Source organism: Macaca nemestrina, chromosome 4 (assembly GCF_043159975.1).
Source record: "Macaca nemestrina isolate mMacNem1 chromosome 4, mMacNem.hap1, whole genome shotgun sequence".
Lineage (NCBI taxonomy): Eukaryota > Metazoa > Chordata > Mammalia > Primates > Cercopithecidae > Macaca > Macaca nemestrina.
This window is the reverse complement of record NC_092128.1, coordinates 8,936,368-8,952,307: the sequence shown is the minus strand read 5'-3', so window position 1 is coordinate 8,952,307 and position 15,940 is coordinate 8,936,368. Positions and strand designations below refer to the sequence as shown.

General features: G+C 44.0%; 1 protein-coding gene across 4 annotated transcripts in view; it reads left to right on the top strand.

The window, feature by feature from the left end:
* Positions 1-1,007: 1,007 nt before the first annotated feature.
* Positions 1,008-15,940, top strand: part of LOC105474884 (GTPase, IMAP family member 8) — a 35,095-nt gene continuing 20,162 nt past the window's right edge. The window contains exons 1-2 of one of the 4 annotated variants that reach the window (XM_071094252.1): positions 1,008-1,431; positions 1,670-1,737. The gene's annotated coding sequence lies outside the window, so the exon portion shown is untranslated. The other 3 variants (XM_011729746.2, XM_011729747.2, XM_011729748.3) reach the window with 3 other exon arrangements.

Below are 15,940 nucleotides of genomic sequence, written 5' to 3'. Positions count from 1 at the left end.
ACGAACCTCGAGGGCATTCTGCTCAGTCTCAGAAGGGCAGACATTGTGGGACTCCACTCACATGAGTATCTGACGTTGCCAAAAATCATAGAAACAGGCCAGGTGTGGTGGCTCACACCTGTAATCCCAGCACTTTGGAAGGCTGAGGCAGGTGGATCACTTGAGGTTAGGAGTTCAAGACCAGCCTGGCCAACATGGCAAACCCCATTTCTACTAAAAATACAAATATTAGCCATGTGTGGTGGTGGATGCCTAATCCCAGCTACTCGGGAGGCTGAGGCAGGAGAACAGCTTGAACTTGGGAGGTGGAGGTTGTAGTGAGCCGAGATCTCACCATTGCACTCCAGCCTGGGGAACAGAGCAAGACTCTGTCTCAAAAAAAAAAAAAAAAAAAAAAAAAATCATAGAAATGGAAAGTAGAACGGTGGTTACCCGGGCTGGGGTCTGGGGAGGGGAGTTGGGGTGTAATGGGGAGAATCTGGGTGCTGCAGGATGAAAAGTCCTGCAGACCTGGCACACAACAATGTGAATGTACTTTCTACCGTGGTTAAGATGGTACATTTAATGTTACATCATTTTTACCCCAGTAAAGGTTTTTAAAGAAGTCTTCCTCCGTGTTTGACTTCCTTATGAAGTAGAGACCAGGGATTTGGGACACTATGTTCTTTCACAAAAGGGGTTTCATTTTGTGAAATATTTGAAAGCATCGAAGCATGGCATTTCACATGTTTTGCAAGCTGGGGAAAAGCATTCATTCCCTGAGAAGCAGCGCTGGTCTGTCAGGCTCGGAGTTCCCTGGGTTGTGGGTTTTAGGGAAGGCAAGGGAAGCGAGGAAGGACTTGTTAGAGGAAGTCCTAAAGGCCACTTCAGAGCACACAGAGGCCAGGAGCTGGCTTTGCTCGGAGCCTGTAGCGGAGCTCCAATCTCTGTCCTCTCAGGAACAGGAACCGGCTTGACGTCCTTCTCCTGCCCTATCCAAGCCCCTGTTCTTGCAGCCCTTCTGAAGCTCAGCCTGGCACCCGCCCCGGTGCCCCAGCCCCTGGCCAAGTCTCTGCTGTCATTTCTCCTCCCTCTTCTCAGTCTACAGCTGCAGGAGAGGCCAGGCTCCTCAGTTTCTGCTGTGTTGTGACTCCACAAGGCACTCAGCACCCAGGGAAGGCACGTGTGTCCCCAATGCTGGCTCCTCCCTGAGCCCTGATGGCTCTTGACGTGCTGAGCCTGTGGCCTGCACACGGAACTTCCTCTCCAACTGCATGCCTCTGTGATTGTGAAGGCTGTTTCTAGAAATCTCTTCCTTTGCAGAAACACCCGAAACCCTCCTGCCAGGAGGACCAGGCCTGGGAAGAGGGTTGCTCTCCGGTGTTCTCCCCTCACCCTCCTCGCCCTCCTCACATCCTGTGCCCTGGGGGACCAGCAGCTGCTTCCACCCAGGTGAGAGATGGAGGGATGGAGCCAGGTGGATTGCAGAGCCTGGAGACTGGGACGCCATGGGACAGGACTGCAGTGCATGTGTGACGTGTGCACACGTGTGTAGATGTGTGTGCTGGTGCATAGCTGTGGGGGAGGATGGGCTTGGCACCGGGAAGGTCACCTGTTCAGCCATGGGAGAAGAGGCTGCTTGTGGGGTTGGATCGCAGGGACCCTGGAAAGCTTTCCTCCTGGTCCACAGCGTGTCTCCCCAGCCTGGTGGGGAGCAGATTCCGCAGGATGGGGACAGAGGCACATTCCCAGACATCGGTGAGAGTGGCTGTCCTGAGAGAAGTTGCGTGGGGGAGTGGGCGTGAGCCCTGAAGAGGAGGAGGGCTGAGGCTGGCAGAAGGGAGGAAGAAGCAGGCGGAAGGAGCCTGTCAGAAGTCCCATGAAGCTAGATGGTGCCGCAGAGCAGCCCCCAGGAGGAAGCCAGCGGAGCTCCTAAAGCAGGGGGTGGGGGGATGCTGATTTTTCCATGTCTGCTTTTCTGGTATTTCCTGCCCCTTGCACAGTTAGGATTCTGTGAACTGGGCATTGGAGGGGTCAATACCTTACCAAAAACAGTATTTCTCATTTCATCTACATTTCAGCCAACCTGGCCCTCAGCAGTTAACCCCTTCCCTTCCTCTTGATGGTTGCCCTGCTGGGCTGGGCCTAAGGTCTCCCCCACACTGGGCTCTGGAGCCATCTCCGACCACCCTGCTCTATAAGTGGGAACTGTGACTAGATGTGGGATGAATCCTCGCATGGCTGGACGCTGTGCTCAGATGCCTGAGTCCACATTTGCCTTGGGCTGTTTCCTGAGAAGGAGGCGGAGGCTGCCTTTACAGTCTTCAGTGAATTACAGGAAGAACGCTCTCTTTTTCTCTCAGTTGCTCTGCTGGGGCCTCCAGAGTGGCCTGGGAGATTGAGCAGAGGGAAACGTGGGCTGGCAGAGCGCGAGGGAGGGTGAGTTTGGGTTCCTTTTTGTCCTTAAGTGCACTTTCTACATGCTGGGCTGAAGGGCTACCAGCTGGGAAGCTGTATGTGTGGTAGGAGTGTGCATGTGTGCGTGCGTGTGTGCGTGCGTGTGTGTGTGCGTGTGTGTGTGCGTGTGTGCGTGCGTGTGTGCGTGCGTGTGTGCGTGCGTGTGTGTGTGCGTGTGTGTGTGCGTGTGTGTGTAGGTCTTGACATCATGTGGAGCTGCAGGCAGGAGTCCAGCAAAGATTCATCGGTTTGGTCATACTCTGCTGGGGAACCATGCAAGGCTGTGCCGCCTAATTGGGAAAGAAATTTCTCTCTTCTTCAGGTCTGTGGGAGGCCTCCGCTTCCTTCAGCTTGCTGTTTACTCACTAGTGTCTTTTTTTCTTACATTAATTTGCAGAGACATCTCACTTCACTTGCATATATATATATATATATATACGCACACACACAATTTAAGTCACTTCCCTTTTACTATTCAAAGTGACATCTCTTTTGTCTGCTTCTCAGTTCTTTTTTTTTTTTTTTTTGCTTTGAGACGGAGTCTCGCTCTGTCGCCCAGGGTGGAGTGCAGTGGTGTGATCTCAGCTCACTGCAACCTCTGCCTTCCAGATTTCAAGCAATTCTCCTGCTTCAGCCTCCCAAGTAGCTGGAACTACAGGCACCCACCACCATGCCCGGCTAACTTTTGTACTTTTAATAAATATGGGGTTTCATCATGTTGACTAGGCTGGTCTCAAATTCCTGATCTCAAGGGATCTGCCCGCCTTGGCCTCCGAAAGTGTTGGGATTACAGGAGTGAGCCACTGTGCTCGGCCTTCCTCTCAGTTCTAAAAACCGTTTTTCTTCTTTTCTTCACATTTCTGTCTCTCCTGTGATCGACCATTCATTTAACACCACGTATTGAGCATATACTACATGCCAGGCACAATGTTAGGGCCTGGGGACACAGAACAAAACAGGCATGTTTGGAGTTTTGGCATATGCCATTATGGAGCTTTGTACCAGGGGTAGTACAGAGAAAATTTAGAAATTTAAAAATAAAATTAATAAATAATTATAAAATAATAAATAATATCAGATAGAATCAATGTTATTTAGAAAATTGAGGACAGACAGGAGATAGAGATAGGGCATTAGCGTGAAAGCTTCTCTCCCTAGGGTGTATCTGGGTGAAAGATGATCTTAGAAGACCCTGGTGCTGATTAGGTTTGAACCCACCAGAAGTATTTTTCCCCTGGTGGATAGTTCTGCGGTTCTGAGGTGTTTGAGGCTGTGGTGGGCTCTGCCTTGTGCTGTGCAGCCATCCAGATGATTCCAGAGAGAGGCCTCTGTCAAGGCCCTCATGGGCTTCGCCTCGCCCTTTTTGAAAGTGAGCTGTGCCACTGCCTTTACTACTTCCCTGGGTCATTCCCTGCAGTGCGGCCTCTTCCCTGAGTGCCACAGACCCCATTTTTTGAAAAGGTATGAACCACCAAATCACTGCACAGAAAAAGGGCTAAAGGACTTTCCCACTCTTCACTGTCTTTGGCGTATCTGCTGCATTTTGCTTGTTTTTCAAGTCAATAACCATCAACCCGGAAACAAGTATTTATCAGATACTTTCTCTATGTTGTAGATATGGTGGTGAGAAAAACAGAGCAAGTCCTTATTCTCACAGAACTCACCTCTAGTGGTGGGAGACTAAAAAGCATTAAGCAAGTAAATGCAGATGTGAAGGGTGGCAGTAGTGGGTGCTGGGTACGGGGCGGGGGTGCAGCTGTGGCACAGAGGAGTCACGACTCTTATGGTGGCAGTAGTGGGTGCTGGGTATGGGGAGGGTACCAGTGGGGCACGGAGGGGTGGACGGCTCTTAGAGTGGCAGTGGTGAGTGATGGGTATGGGGCGGGGGTGTCAGTGGGGCACAGAGGCACGGACAGCTCTTAGGGTGGCAGTGGTGGGTGCTGGGTATGTGGAGGGGGTACCAGTGGGGCACAGAGGGGTGGACAGCTCTTAGGGTGGCAGTAGTGGGTGATGGGTATGGGGCGGGGGTGTCAGTGGGGCACAGAGGCATGGACAGCTCTTTAATAGCAGATGGAGGATGGAGATGGTCTCCTGTACCAAGGGGACAGTGTGGTAGAGACCTAAGGGAAGTGCACGTGTCTGCAAGGGAGAATGCCCCAGTTCAGATGAACAGCAAGCATGTTTGAAGAATAGCGCCGGCTGACATGACTGCGGGAGACAAAGTGAGGGGAAGGGAGTGGGAAATGAGGTCAGAGGGCAGCTGGGCGCAAGACAGGGTCTCGTGACCACTATAAAGGCTTTGTCTTTTACTTTGAATGAGTGAAGAGCCATTGGAGGGTTTTGGAATGAAGCGTGACATCACCTGTCTCTTGTTTTAACAGGAGAGGAGAACTGTGGCTATTCATGGACATTAGACAGCAGGAGAAGGGTGGAAACAGGGGAGCAGTGTTAATATTACTGCAGAAGTCCAAAGAAGAGCTGATGACAAGTTCAATCTGGAAAAGTCAGGGAAGGCTTGACATGGAGCCTCAGAGTCCTTGGACTAAGCGATGGAGAATGGGTAGGAACGTTCCAGGCAGACAGGAGGATGGGGTGCAGGCAAGGGTGTGCTGGACCATCTGAGAAGCTGTAGCTAAGGTGGCAGCGGAGGGATGGGGCCTTGATTGTGGAAGGTACCACAGTAACAGGCTGCACATTCTTTAAGAGCCTACAGGAACACCTACAAAAGTTTTACTGAGCCAAAAAGTAAATCTCAACCAATGACAAAGAGTTTATACAGACATTGTTCTCTGGTCACAATGCAGCATTTGAAATAAGTAAAAAGGTAGCCTATGTCTCAATACATTTTGAAATTTAGTGGTCACTTCTTTTACCTTTGGGTCAAAAAGAAATCATAATTGAAATTAGAACATATTTAAAACTGGTCAACAAAAAAGAATGGAGGGAAAGACAACAAAGAATAGAGGGAAAGACAACAAAGCTATAAATGCAATGCAATGGCATTCAGCATTTCAACAGGACTTAAAGAAATTGACAGCTGATTTTAAAAGTCCTATATCAGATTAAAAAGCTGAGAGGAGCCAAGACAGTTTCGAATAATAGCAAGGTGTTGGGAGTTGCTCAATCAGTTAACTAAGACTTATTTTAAAGTTATACTAAAGTTATACTAATTAAGTAATATTGGCGTTTGCTAATGAAGGCATTCTGGTTCAGGAATACACTAAGAGTCCAGTGGACAAAACAGAGAACCTAGGGATAGAACTGTGGACCTACGGGCACTTGGCATCTGATAGAATTATTGGAGAAAGCATGGACTATTCAGTAAATGCTGCTGGGAAGCTTGGCTCTTCATGTGGGATCATTTAGGAATGCTCAGTTTTAACTAAAGGTGGCTTAACCAGAGCTTGTTAAACGTAAATGCTCATGAGAATAACCTAGGTCTTTTTAAATTATAGATTCTGATTCAGTACATCTGGGGCAGGGTCTGATTCTGCAGTTCTAATGAGATCCCAGTTCTTGGCGATGTTGCTACTCTGTGAATTGCACTTTGATTAACAAGCTCTTAAATCATTAGAATATTAAGTGCTCATTTAACAAAGGGTTGGTCTCTGGGATGTTCTGGGAGCTCAGTGATAGCAGCAGAAATCCAGGTGCCTTTTATCTTTCTGTTTGGTGGTGCAATGTTGACTTTTTGTTTTAATATTTGTGACCTTATTGCCCCATACTATCTGCCACAATCCCAGATATCACACTTCAATCCCATGCAAGAAGAAGGGGGAGGAGATGACAACAGGAGCTGTCTACTTGAGTCTGTCTCTATCACCAAGGAAATAGTACTAATATTTCCAGAATTTCCAAGCAGACTTTCATGTAACTATCATCTGGTAGAGCTGGGTCACATAGACAACCCTAGTTAGAAGGGAAGCTGGGAGAGAGAGTGTATTAGTTTCCTACTGCTGCTGTAACAAATTGCCACAAACTTAGTGGCTAAAAGCCCACCAATTTATTTTACAGTTCTGGAGGTCAAAAGTCCTGAAATCAAGGTTTTCTGGGCAGGAATGTGGTCCTTCTGCAGGTTCTATGGAATACTCCATTTCCTCGCCTTTTCCACCTTCTAGAAGCCACCTGCATCCCCTTGACTCCTGGTGCCTGCTCCTTCCTCCATCTTTAAAGCTAGCAATGTGGCATCTTTAAGTCCCTCTGTCTCTGTGACCTCTGCCTCTGTCCTCACATCTCCTTCTCACTCTGACTTTCCTGTATCCCTGTTATAAGGACCCTCCTACAGACCACTGAGCCCACCTGGATGATCCAAGATTATCTGTCTCGAAATTCTTAATAACATTGGCAAAGTCCCTTTTTCCATGTAAAGTAACACAGCCACAGATTCTGGGAATTAGCACATGGACACCTTGGTGACCATTCTGTCTACAACAGAGAGTACTCAGATCCCCCTCCCCAACATTTATAGTGGGTGATGTGTAAAAGAGAAGGGGGTTAGTTTGTTTGGCCAATCAACAGTGTCATTTTGTCCAAGATGGAAAAAGGATAAAATTAGTTGCCTACCTCATACTATACATAAAAACAAATTCCAGAGAGATTAAAGTTCTAAATTGAGTAAGAAATATTTAGAAGAAAGTAAAGAATATCTCTTTGATATCATGATAAAAACAGAATTTTTATTTATTTTTTTATTATTTATTTATTTATTTATTTATTATTATTATACTTTAAGTTCTAGGGTACATGTGCATAACGTGCAGGTTTGTTACATATGTATACTTGTGCCATGTTGCTGTGCTGCACCCATCAACTCGTCAGCACCCAACTACTCGTCATTTACATCAGGTATAACTCCCAATGCAATCCCTCCCCCCTCCCCCCTCCACATAATAGGCCCCAGTGTGTGATGTCCCCCTTCCCGAGTCCAAGTGATCTCATTGTTCAGTTCCCACCTATGAGTGAGAACATGCAGTGTTTGGTTTTCTGTTCTTGTGATAGTTTGCTAAGAATGATGGTTTCTAGCTGCATCCATGTCCCTACAAAGGACACAAACTCATCCTTTTTTATGGCTGCATAGTATTCCATGGTGTATATGTGCCACATTTTCTTAATCCAGTCTGTCACTGATGGACATTTGGGTTGATTCCAAGTCTTTGCTATTGTGAATAGTGCCACAATAAACATACGTGTGCATGTGTCTTTATTGCAGCATGATTTATAATCCTTTGGGTATATCCCCAGTAATGGGATGGCTGGGTCATATGGTACATCTAGTTCTAGATCCTTGAGGAATCGCCATACTGTTTTCCATAATGGTTGAACTAGTTTACAATCCCACCAACAGTGTAAAAGTGTTCCTATTTCTCCACATCCTCTCCAGCACCTGTTGTTTCCTGACTTTTTAATGATTGCCATTCTAACTGGTGTGAGATGGTATCTCATTGTGGTTTTGATTTGCATTTCTCTGATGGCCAGTGATGATGAGCATTTCTTCATGTGTCTGTTGGCTGTATGAATGTCTTCTTTTGAGAAATGTCTGTTCATATCCTTTGCCCACTTTTTGATGGGGTTGTTTGTTTTTTTCTTGTAAATTTGTTTGAGTTCTTTGTAGGTTCTGGATATTAGCCCTTTGTCAGATGAGTAGATTGCAAAAATTTTCTCCCATTCTGTAGGTTGCCTGTTCGCTCTGATGGTAGTTTCTTTTGCTGTGCAGAAGCTTTTTAGTTTAATTAGATCCCATTTGTCAATTTTGGTTTTTGCTGCCGTTGCTTTTGGTGTTTTAGACATGAAGTCTTTGCCCATGCCTATGTCCTGAATGGTACTACCTAGGTTTTCCTCTATGGTTTTTATGGTATTAGGTCTAACATTTAAGTCTCTAATCCATCTTGAATTAATTTTCATATAAGGAGTAAGGAAAGGATCCAGTTTCAGCTTTCTACTTATGGCTAGCCAATTTTCCCAGCACCATTTATTAAATAGGGAATCCTTTTCCCATTTCTTGTTTCTCTCAGGTTTGTCAAAGATCAGATGGCTGTAGATGTGTGGTATTATTTCTGAGGACTCTGTTCTGTTCCATTGGTCTATATCTCTGTTTTGGTACCAGTACCATGCTGTTTTGGTTACTGTAGCCTTGTAGTATAGTTTGAAGTCAGGTAGTGTGATGCCTCCAGCTTTGTTCTTTTGACTTAGGATTGTCTTGGAGATGCGGGGTCTTTTTTGGTTCCATATGAACTTTAAAGCAGTTCTTTCCAATTCTGTGAAGAAACTCATTGGTAGCTTGATGGGGATGGCATTGAATCTATAAATCACCTTGGGCAGTATGGCCATTTTCACAATATTGATTCTTCCTATCCATGAGCATGGTATGTTCTTCCATTTGTTTGCGTCTTCTTTTATTTCACTGAGCAGTGGTTTGTAGTTCTCCTTGAAGAGGTCCTTTACATCCCTTGTAAGTTGGATTCCTAGGTATTTTATTGTCTTTGAAACAATTGTGAATGGAAGTTCATTCATGATTTGGCGCTCTGTTTGTCTGTTACTGGTGTATAAGAATGCTTGTGATTTTTGCACATTAATTTTGTATCCTGAGACTTTGCTGAAGTTGCTTATCAGCTTAAGGAGATTTTGGGCTGAGACAATGGGGTTTTCTAAATATACAATCATGTCATCTGCAAAGAGGGACAATTTGACTTCTTCTTTCCCTAACTGAATACCCTTGATTTCTTTCTCTTGCCTGATTGCCCTAGCCAGAACTTCCAACACTATGTTGAGTAGGAGTGGTGAGAGAGGGCATCCCTGTCTTGTGCCAGTTTTCAAAGGGAATTTTTCCAGTTTTTGCCCATTCAGTATGATATTGGCTGTGGGTTTGTCATAAATAGCTCTTATTATTTTGAGGTACGTTCCATCAATACCGAATTTATTGAGCGTTTTTAGCATGAAGGGCTGTTGAATTTTGTCAAAAGCCTTTTCTGCATCTATTGAGATAATCATGTGGTTCTTGTCTTTGGTTCTGTTTATATGCTGCATTATGTTTATTGATTTGTGAATGTTGAACCAGCCTTGCATCCCAGGGATGAAGCCCACTTGATCATGGTGGATAAGCTTTTTGATGTGCTGCTGAATCCAGTTTGCCAGTATTTTATTGAGGATTTTTGCATCGATGTTCATCAGGGATATTGGTCTAAAATTCTCTTTTTTTGTTGTGTCTCTGCCAGGCTTTGGTATCAGGATGATGTTGGCCTCATAAAATGAGTTAGGGAGGATTCCCTCTTTTTCTATTGATTGGAATAGTTTCAGAAGGAATGGTACCAGCTCCTCCTTGTACCTCTGGTAGAATTCAGCTGTGAATCCATCTGGTCCTGGACTTTTTTTGGTTGGTAGGCTATTAATTATTGCCTCAATTTCAGAGCCTGCTATTGGTCTATTCAGGGATTCAACTTCTTCCTGGTTTAGTAAAAACAGAATTTTTAAAGAAAAAAATGCACAATGCGCTGAGACCAGCTCGGTCGTGGAGACCCCAACCCAGTGGTGCGAGAGGAATGAAGACACAGACACAGAAATAGAGTGCAGAGTGGGATCAGGGGGCTGGCGGCCTTCACAGCTGAGAGTTTCAAACAGCGTTTCACCCACCTATTTATTGACAGTAAGCCCGTCGTTTCTGCAGTTTATAGATTAACTAAAAGTATTCTTTACGGAGAACAAAGGGACAGGTTCTGGCTTGTTATCTGCAGCAGGAACATGTCCTTAAGGCACAGATCACTCATGCCATTGTTTGTGGTTTAAGAATGCCTTGATTTTCTGCCCTGGGTGGGCCAGGTGTTCCTTGCCCTCATTCTGGTAAACCAGCAATCTCCAGCATGTGTGTCATAGCCATCATGAGCATGTCACAGTGCTGCAGAGATCTTGTTTATGGCCAGTTTCTCATGGCCTATTTATGGCTAGGCTTGGGGCCTGTTCCCAGCAACAATGCTTAAATTATGAAACAAAGGGTTGATAAGAGTAGATTAAAATTTAGTGTTTTTGTGTGTATGACAAAAGACATATTTAGAAACCTAAAAATAGGCCACAGACTGTGAAAAGATCTACGAAATGTGTAGAATCAACAAAGGTTTAGTAACCAGAACATATACATCATTTCTACAAATCAATAAATTATACAAATACCCATAGGGACAAATGGGAAAATAATATTAACTAAAAATTCACAGAAGGGCCAGCCCAAATAGCCAACAAGCACATGAAAAAATGTAAAATGTAAATTCTGACAGCTGAAAACATTTGTGAAATACTGTTTTACCCCTATCAGATTGGTAAGATCTTGAAGGTCTGATGAGATTAAGGTCTGAAGAGATGCAGACACCCTGAGGCCCAAGTCCCAGCAAGTCCCACAGGCTCTACCTTGCTCATGGGCAGTTCTTTGAGCTGCACTCGGCCACTCTCCACTCCAGCTGCACTGCCTTCCTTGCTCCTTCCCCAACAGGCCCTGGCCTTTGAACTTGCTGCTCCCTCTGCCTGCAACACTCTTTCCTCAGAGAGCCACATGCCTGGTTCCTTCAACTCCTCACCATTTCTGTCTTGCTCAGATGTAAGGCACTGAGCACTTTAGCACATTTCCCATGTGTGTTAGCCAGGGTTCTCTAGAGAAACAGAATGAATGGTGTGTGTGTGTGTGTGTGTGTGTGTATGTGTGTGTGTGTGTAAGATATTTATTTGAGGAATTGGCCTACATGATTGTGGAGACTTGGTGAGACCAAAATCTGATGGGGGAGGCTGGTAGGCTGGAGACTCAGGAAAGAATTGCTGTTTAGGTCCAAAGGCAGCCTGCTGTAGAACCAGGAAGAGCCAATGTGGCAGATGAAGTCCAAAGGCCATCTGCTAAATGATTCCTTCTTGCTTGGGGCAGGTAAGCCTTTTATTCTAATCAGGTCTTCAACTGATTGGATGAGGCCCACCCCCACTAGTGAGGGCAATCTACTTTACCCAGAGTCCACTGATTTTTAATGTAAATCTTATCCCAAAACACCCTCACAGAAACATTCGGAATAATGTTTGACTATCTAGGCTCCATAACCCAGACGAATTGATTCATAAAATTAACCAGCACACGTCCTTACCTTATCCACCTGGAATCCATACACTTCTCCTTAAACTACACTTAATCTCCCAATTAAAGACAATAACAAGGTCATAAATCCATCTAACAGGATACAACTGTCCTGCATACAACTGATATGCACTAATTCCTTCTCCAGAAAAAGAAATAAAGTTCTTTTATCCTTCTCTTTGATATCCTATAACTTAAGTACTATGATGTAAAGTTAACCATACTTAAATATTATAATGTAAAATCAATACGTCTTATGTTACATGTTAAAGAGATAAGAGAGGGAAGAAAACAAATATATTTGACACACATACATTCATTACAAAATAAGGAGGAAATACTCACAAGAATTATAATCCTCATTCCTGTAACTGGTCATGTGGTCATAACTGGTTTTGATAATTACCTCCTTTTCCCACCCATGCTGTTTTCCTTTTACCATCATCAGTGAGCTCAGCTGGTTGTGGTTTTTTATCTGGGGAGGTGGAGGCTGACCCAGACCTTTATTCCTTAAAAATCTGAGTTATTAGTAGCCCTGCCTGGATTGGGTTGTTGTAATTTTCCATTGACTTTAATCATAGGATGTGGCAATACTAAGAGATGCTCTAAGGGATTTCTTGTATTCCATATTCTTTCTTACCTCCATTGTAGAGTAGTAGTCCAATTTCCCCTTGGTAGTAAGGATCAATCACCCCCCCCAATACCAAAACTCCCTTCTTGGCCTGTTGATTTAGAGGAATGAGGAGCCCAAAGTGGCCAGGAGGCATTCTTAACTTCCAGTTCAATGGAGTCATTGTGGTATCTCCAAGTGGAAGCATTTCTTCTTTTGGAACTAAGACCTTTAGGCCAGCATAAAGCCTTGAGGATGGGAAGCAAAAATGTTACTAGTGGGTCACTAGGAGTAATAGCAAGTGGTACCACTCCCGTTTCTACCCCTTGATTCCTGGACCCATGAATCTTGGCTATGGGAGAAATAGCATCATATATTGGATGCTGATTCAGAGCATGTAGAGCCTCCTGGAGAACCTTGCCCCAGTCCTACAAGGTGGTATTGTCATGTAACTGGTGCTATAACTGAATCTTCAGAAGGCCATTCCACTTTTCTATCAATTCAGCTCCTTCAGGATGGCAGGGAACGTGGTAAGACCAGTGAATTCCATGAACATGGGCTCATTGCCTCACTTTATTTGCTGTGAAGTGAGTTCCTTGGAGTGAGTTCCTGTGAAGTAAGCCTGTATGGAAAACTGTAACAATAGGTAAAGTTTTATGTAAGCCCAAGGATGGTAGTTTTGGCAAAAGCATTGTATGCAGGGAAGGCAAATCCATATTCAGAGTAAGTGTCTATTTTGATAAGAACAAAACACTCCCTCTTTCATGTTTGAAGTGGTCCAATGAAATCAATCTGCCGTAGGTAGCTTGCTGATAACCCTGGGGAATGGTGCCATATCAGGGACTTGGTGTTAGCCTCTGCTGCTAGTAGATTGGGTACTCAGTGGTGGCCATAGCCAGATTGGCCTTAGTGAATGGAAGACCATGTTGCTGGGCCCATGTATAATCTTCACCTCTGCCAGCATGGCCACTTTGTTTATGAGCATATTGGATGATGTCAGGGGTGGCTGGGGGAAGAGGCTGACTGGTATCCACAGAATGGGTCATTTTATCAATTTGATGATTATTTTAATAAAATCTTCCTCTGCTGAAATCACCCTTTGGTAAGCATTCATATGGGACTAAATGTCTTCATGTTTTCTTCATGTTTTTCACTCATTCCAAGAGGTCTATCCACATACTTCTTCCCCAGACTTTCTTGTTACCAATTTTCTAATCATGTTTCTTCAAGGTCCCTGACCATTCAGCCAAACCATTGGCCACAGTCCATGAATTGGTATATAATTGTATCTTGCCATATCTCCTTTCAAACAGAATGAACAACCAGGTACACTGCTTAAAGTTCTGCCCATTGGGAGGATTTTCCTTGACTACTGTCCTTCAGAAATGTCCCAGATTGGTGCTATAGTGATGAAGCTGTCCACTTTGGGTAGTGCCTGCATATTGTGCAGGACTATCTGTAAACTAGCTCTGAATTTTCTCTTCCTCTGTCAATTCATTGTAGGAAACTCCCCTATGAGGTCGTGAGGGCAGATTGGGAGAGATAAGGCAGTATAGCAGGAGTAGGGATCATGGGCAGTTGGGCTACTTTTTCATGTAACTTGTGCCTTTAGGGCCTAGTTAGGTCCAGTCTCATATATACCACTTCCAGCTGATGATGGAGTCCTTCCGTGCACACCCAACTTTACTATATACTTTACTATATACTCATGCCAACTTGGTGGCCCATGGTTAAGTGTTCAGTGTCTACTAAGGCCCAGTGGCAGGCCAAAAGTTGTTTCCCAAAAGGTGACTAGTTATTCATAGACGATAACAGGGCCTTGCTCCAAAATCTTTAGGGTTTATACTGTGAGTTATCTATAAGGGCCTGCCAAAGGCTCCACACAATAACCCATATTGGCTACTGATACCTTAAGCACCATTGGAGCTAATAAATTATATGCTCAAATCATATCAGGATAATGCTGACATAACAGATGGTCTAGCTTGGAGAATTCTCCATGTGTTGATAAGAAGAAAGTGCGTTGGAGGAAATGTTCTGTAAACATCTCTTGAGTCCACATGATCTGCAGTGTAGATTAAGTCCTATGTTTCTTTGTTAATTTCCTATCTAGATTATCTGTCCAATGTTGAAACTGGGGTATTGAAGTCTCTACCTATTATTGTATTGGGGTCTATCTCTCTCTGTAGCCCTAACAATATTTGCTTGACATTTCTGTATTAGGTGCACAAATATAGTCATTATACTCTCTTGCTCAATTGATCTATCATAATATAATCTTCTTTGTGTCTTTATGTTTTTGATTTAAAGTCTGTTTTGTCTGATTTAAGTATAGCTACTCCTGCATGTTTTTGGTTTCTGTTTGGGTGGGATATCTTTTTTTTTAATCCCTTCACTCTCATTCTATGTGTTTTACAGAGGAAGTGAATTTCTTGTAAGCAGCATATAGTTAGGTCTTGTTTTATATTCCATTCAGCCAGTCTATACCTTTAAATTGGTGAATTTAAACCATTTACATTTAAGGTTGTTACTGATAGATGAACTTACTCCTGTCATTTTGTTGTTTTTGGATTGTTTTATATATCCATTGTGTCTCACGTGTCTATGTGAAGACAGTCCATGAACAGGCTTTGTGTGAGCAACAAGGCTGTTTATTTCACCCGGGTAAAGGTGGGCTGAGTCCAAAAAAGGAGTCAGCAAACGATGGTGGGATTATCATTAGTTCTTATAGGTTTTGGGATAGGTGGTGGAGTTAGGAGCAACGTTTTATGGCCAAGGGGTGGATCTCACGATGTACATTCTCAAGGGTGGGGAGAATTACAAAGAACCTTCTTAAGGTGGGGAAAACTATAAAGAAACTTCTTAAGGTTGGGGGAGATTACAAAGTACATTGATCAGTTAGGGTGAGGCAGAAATAAATCACAATGGGGAAATGTCATCAGTTAAGGCTATTTTCACTTCTTTTGTGGATCTTCAGTTACTTCAGGCCATCTGGATGTATACGTGCAGGTCACAGGGGATATGATGGCCTAGCTTGGAATTAGAGGCCTGACATACCTACCTTTTTATATTAATAAGAAAAATAACATAAAATGGTATTGAAGTGTTGGGGGAGCAAAAATTTTTTGGAGTGGTATGGAGAGATAATGAGCGACATTTCTCAGGGCTGCTTTGAGCGGGATTAGGGGTGATGTAGGAACCTAGAGTGGGAGAGATTAAGCCGAAGGAAGATTTTGTGGTAAGGGGTGATATTGTGGGGTTGTTAGAAGAATCATTTGTCATATAGAATGATTGGTGATGGCCTGGATATGGTTTTGGATGAATCGAGAAACTAAATGGAAGACACAAGGTCCAAATAAGAGAAGGAGAAAAACAGGTATTAAAGGACTAAGAATTGGGAGGACTCAGGACATCCAATTACAGAGTGCCCAAGGGGATTCAGCATAATTACTTGCTTGTTTAGTGAGTTTTTGGGCTCTATCCTTGTCAGAGTCCTCCTTTCTAAGTATGAGGCTGAGCTTGGTGAAGAGTGTTTTTAAAAGACCATTAGTTCATTCTACCTTTCCTGAAGATTGAGGACGGTAAGGGGTATGAAGATTCCACTGAATACCAAGAGCCTGAAAAACTGCTTGGGTGATTTGACTAATAAAGGCCAGTCTGTTATCAGACTGTATAGAGGTGGGAAGGCCAAACCAAGGAATTACGTCTGACAGAGGGGAAAAAATGACCATGGGGCCTTCTCAGACCCTGTGGGAAAGGCCTCTACCCATCCAGTGAAAGTGTCTACCTAGACC